General features: G+C 36.2%; 1 non-coding gene across 1 annotated transcript; it reads left to right on the forward strand.

Annotated features, from left to right (window-relative positions):
• The first annotated feature begins 5,226 nt into the window (after positions 1–5,226).
• Positions 5,227–5,345, forward strand: LOC127836710 (5S ribosomal RNA). Its single transcript, XR_008028890.1, has one exon. It is a non-coding gene; the product is annotated as a 5S ribosomal RNA (ribosomal RNA).
• The last annotated feature ends 469 nt before the right edge of the window (positions 5,346–5,814 follow it).

Below are 5,814 nucleotides of genomic sequence, written 5' to 3' on the forward strand. Positions count from 1 at the left end.
CTCATACTTTTTCTTACTTTCCTCCTTCCCTTTTCTTTTCGTATCCGAGGAACCCTCATCCCGACCCGTAAAGCCAAACTTAAACAACGACATGAACGTTAAAACCTTTTTTACATAGATTGCCGGGTTACCGTCTTACACGAAATGGTAAGTGAATCTTAGCAAAATAACGTGTTACGGTAGTTGTAACAATTGTACAGGGTTAAACCTCTACTAAAAGCCGGGATCGACCATTAATATTAGTTTTGCTAATTGAATTGCGTAAAAAATATTGTCAAAACACTTCTAATCTAAATAAAGTCTCTATCTTCCTCTAAATGGATTTATTAATCGTCTAAAGGATGGAATAACTTTTCCATAATGACAACAGATTAAAATTATTTAAAATTGATGAATAACTATTAATTTTATAGTTACTTTGTGTTAATGTCGAGTTTTATACCTTCATCATTCCGGACGATCCTAGGCGATCCCGGTTTTTAGTTTCAAACGTATTTTCATTGAGAAAACTCGTCACTTCGAGGAAACCAATCAAAAACCGTGTCTAGCGGCATTCCGTTTAAAAATAGGTACTGACGTGTTTTACCAGGAAAACCGCAGGGGATTTTCTGAATTGTCGGCATTTTTTTTTATTGCAATCAGGGGGTTCCGAATCTATTTCGAGATACGATCCGTTTGTTGTCTGCGAACTCACACTGGGATTTAATTGTCATCTGATCGTACTGTATCAAGATGTTTGCATCTTTGAAAAGCTTATTTAAAACGCAGTTTATTGATAAAGAACATATAATCCCGCCCAAAATACACACCACCGGTCGGGCATGTTCCTGGGACATTGGCTAGCCCGGACCAAGGTACGGGCAGTGAATGTCGTTCGGACGTGCCTTAGTGTTAAGCCCTGCACATTTATGTAAATTTTCTGTAGAATGGCCTCTATATTATCGGAACACATACTCAAAAAGCATGTTGATGCAGTGTTTTTTGAAGAGAAGTGTGTTTAAGATAATAGGTTGCGCGTTTTACGACATCGGATTTTGGGCGCGAATACAACTCGGGTACAGTCTAATATGGACCGAGTACAATTACGTGTATTTACCATACCTGGGGTACATGTAAGTATACTTAGAGTACCCAGGGTACATGTAAGTATACTTAAGAGTACCCGGGATACATGTAAGTAGTACCAGAGCCGACAATGTCCAATCGAGCTCCATTATCCCTCATGAACCGACTCAAAAAACCGAGTCGGCAATATTTGACTAAATTTTTGGTTTGGTTGCTCTCGAGGGATCGAAAATTTCAGAATCTTCCTAAAAGCCTCACGGGTTTGATCCCCAGAAGCGACATTGAAAACTAGCATACTTTGTTATCTAAAAGGCTGCTAAACCTGATATACAATGATAATGTGAATTTTCTCTCACATGATGTTCATCAGTCATATTATATAAAAACTTACAGCAGTAGTTAACAACTGGACAATAATTAATGAACGCATCTTTCATTTGTTTTTGACACTTTGATTTTGACATGGCCTAGATTTAAATATGTGACTGGACTTTACCAGCACTCTTGTAACAGAGCTAGAGTTTAAATGTACCATTGAAGATCACCTAAATCCAGATTTGCTATTATAGAAGTGTGGAAAGTTTTAAGGGTGTGACAAGTAAGCAAAAATTGGTCATTATCCAGAGGCCACAACTGATCTATGACTGTATTAAAACAAGAAAAATCAGTGCCTGATTTAGATTTTCTTAGATAGTTCAATAACAACTAATTTCATAAGCCTGGTACCAGTTTAACGGTAATGCTACCAATGTGTCACACCAGGGCCTCGAATTTGAAATCTAGGACATGCATGGTCATTTCTTCATGAAATCAGGACACAAAATTGTATTTTAAGTCCTTAATTGACCTGACTATAGTTCTCAGATTATTATAAGCTCAATCAGTATATTTATATCATTATTTATGCTTTGTGTATTGAAAACATATACACAATCATGCAGTTACATAATAGCAATAAATAATATCAAAGCTACCCATACTATAAAGATCATTGACAAAGCCTATGGTCAAAATGTGAACACATTGAGTGTAATCGCCCTCTCATGCCAGCAAAAACAACACGTTGACAGGTTGTCATTTTTGACAGTTCTACTTTCACTTTCATTTTGTGATATCAAACTATTAACAATAATGTGGCTGAGAAAAATATCGCCATTGCTTTTTATGCCCCCGGTACGGTGGCCTATATCAGTTGAACTGTCAGTCAGTCAGTGTGTCAGTCTGTCCGTCCGCCCATAAACTTTAATGGCCATAACTTTTTTAATTTTGAACATAGCAACTTGATAGTTGGCATACATGTGCATCTCATGGAGCTGCACATTTTCAGTTGTGAAAAAAGAAGGTGAATGTCATCCTTCAAGGTCAAATGTCAAATATAAAGCGTATGTCTGTCTGCCCAAAAACTTTAACATTAGCCATAACTTTTTCAATATTGGTGTGCATGCGTATCTCATAGATCTGCACATATTGATTGGTGAAAGGTCAAGGTCATCCTTCAAGGTCAAAGGTCAAATTTTGCAATATTGAAGATAGCAACTCCATATTCGGCATGCATGTGTATGTCATGGAGCTGCAAATTTTGAGTGGTGAAAGGTCAAGGTCATCCTTCAAGGTCAAAGGTAAAATATATGGCTTCAAAGCTGCGCAGCAGTGTGCATTGTGTTTCACAAACACAGCTCTTGCTTAATATATTTTCTGCACATTTCTTCAAAAAACTTACATCAATACACGATTTTCTTCGTTAATTCAATCATTCCTTACAGACTTGTGTACATATTTCGCTTACATTTTGACGCGCGTAGGTAGGATCGCATTACCGCTTCCGAAATGTGTATTCATACTATTGCCTTCGAGGAACTTATCTGATGTTTGACGGAAAGGGCCGAAAATGTGCGAGTGTGGGTCAAGTTCCCCACAGGAACTACTTTCCCGTTCCCCCAAATTTTTTCCGTACCTAAACTTGTTCGTACCCTATTTTTGTCGTACACATTTTTTTTTTCATCCCCAATTTTTTGTTCGTACCCAAATTTTTTCGGTCCCAATTTTTTTGTTCCCAAATATTTTTTCGTACCCAAATTTGTTTTCATACCCAAATTTTTGTCGCAAAATTTTTGTACCAAATTTTGTTTTCCTACCAACATTCACAATTGTGGTGTTTGTGGTGATGTAGATAAACTTAACTTGATGCTTTTATATCCATCCTCTCAAAAGCATCGTCACACCAGTACTGTCAGTACTTTGATTGTAGTTGTGATGAAACTGTCCAACATTTATTTAAAGATTGTTTGTTTACGTCCCCTTTATACAAAACTGTATCATATTAAATTGATATACTTACGATTAAAAACATTAATATTAATCTTAAATGGTTCCAGTTTTTTTTTTAATGTTGGAAGTACTGAATTAAAATATGTATATTTAGTATTTTTGTCAGAATCAAGACATATTATTTAGACATGTAGGAATTCCGTTAAACATGAAAAGTATTATTATCTCCCTTAGACTTAATTATTAAATTTATAAATAGAATAAAATTCAGAATAACATTAGATGTTCATCGATTAAAAATGACTTCTTTTATTTATATTGGGTGGATTATGCCATACAACTAATAAAACAGTAGTATTCCTTGCAGATTTCGATTACAAAAATTACGTAAAATTTCTATAAATGCAAATATTTAATATTGGATATTTCATTTCGCTCTGCTGTTTGCATTTTCTCTCTGATTTCAGGATGGCGGCTGCGGGGCCGTTATTGGCTGTTACTCGGGTTGCCATTCTGGATCAGAGAGGCAACGCGACAGTGGTTATCCTGTGTTTAGTGAAGTTTTTGTCAATTGTTACTTGTATATTGTTAATTGTATTCTTGTATCATCTCTTTTATCATCAGTATTCCTATGAGTCATTTCAATCATTTATTCATATTTTATGTAACCCAGTGATGGGCCATCTCATTTCACTCATTGAATTCCATTATAACTCATTTTTCATCACTATGTATTTCGACATACCATTAACACATTTTCATTCATGTAGGTCATAGGATACTTGACTAATCTTTCTTTAAGTAAAGAGGTTTATTCAAAATTATTTGTAATTGTACACATATTGTGTTTCACACTTTTTTCAGGCTTAGCTAGATGGTGGGGCTGGGGCGGGTGAGTAGTGGTACCGAAGACTCTCACGTCCTCCAGCCCCATCATCTGGTACAGCTGTAGACATCTTCATATGTTTTTGGCGAACCGTCACGGGGAGTGGCTGAGCATGACTTGGGGTGGTTCGCTGAAGACACCTTTTGTCTTTTATTTTTGAAGTGTACTTCGGTATAATGTTTACTGTTTGTTGTTGTTGTTTTTTTAAGTTTTTTTTTTAAGGAAGTGTGAATAGTTTTCATTTATATTACTATTTCATATAACCTCTATATTAACTAATTAAGATCCGCAACATTTAGGTTGGTGACTGTGTATTTGTTTAAAATCGTTACTATTTCTCTACATCTATTTATTCATTTCATTACATACATGTACGTGCAGACGTGAAAAGACTGGAATAATTTAAAAATTAATGAGTTAAACGTGCAGACGGAAAAGACTGTGACATTAATAATTATCTAATAAGTTGTTTTCTTCATTCTTCGCTTATGTTAATGTTTTTCTAAAAGTCACATTGTCTTGCATAAATTAAGTAAAGTCTTTTTAGCGGATACTTGGGGCGCTTTACACCCCAAGGTATGTGATAAATAAATTTTATGAAAAATAAAAAAAAGGACGGCGGTTTCTCCAGGAAGAGCTCTCCAATTGCTCTTCGGTTGGGCTGACGCCTGCGATTACCCCAAATGTGGGTAACTCGGGTACGCAAATTATTCGTGTGGGGGTCTGCGTTCGCGCTAACCCTCGTCATACCTAGCAATCATACCTGAATCATGCAATTGTTCTTGCAGTAATGTCCCGCCCGGCCGATGACAGCACGAGACGTGCAAGGCAAACGACACGAGCCCGGCGCTGAACGTGCAGCTGCTGCAGCTGATTGTCAACCGGATGCATCCAGGTTGATGGAGTTTTGCGTTTTGTTGGATAAGGAACTCTTCCACCGGCTTCTATTAATAGGTTCCATTTGATGTTTGCGTCGGTATATAATGCGAATATTTTCGACTGTTAGTGTCTACGGCCATATCACGTTGAAAACACCGGTTCTCGTCCGATCACCGAAATTAAGCAACGTCGAGCCCGGTTAGTACTTGGATGGGTGACCGCCTGGGAATACCGGGTGTTGTAGACATTTGCCTTATTATTATTATAATTAATAATAATAATTATTATTATTATTGTAAATGTTATCAGATGTCTAATTTGTATGTGTATTTATTAATCAATGTATTAGTATTATTATAATTATTACTCTAATTATTATTATTATCATTCGTAATAATTATAGTAGTAATAATGCTATATAATAGTAATAATAATAATAATCTTGTTATTGCTGTTTCTTTATAAATCACGGTACGGCACGCGTTCAGTTTTTTGCGTTTTTTTTCGCAAACATGATGCGGTTGTGATGCGACTCGATAGAAACGATGTTTCAACTATTGTGGCGCACTTCCAAAAGACGTTTTAACTATTGTGACGCACGTCAAAAAGACGTTGGAACTATTGTGAGGCGTAACAACGACGTTCATAAAGCGTACATCAAGCGTTATTCTTGTATTTTGTAGGAACGTAATATGTTGTAATGACACAGAAAGCGT

The sequence above is a fragment of the Dreissena polymorpha genome, chromosome 6 (genome assembly GCF_020536995.1).
Source record: "Dreissena polymorpha isolate Duluth1 chromosome 6, UMN_Dpol_1.0, whole genome shotgun sequence".
Lineage (NCBI taxonomy): Eukaryota > Metazoa > Mollusca > Bivalvia > Myida > Dreissenidae > Dreissena > Dreissena polymorpha.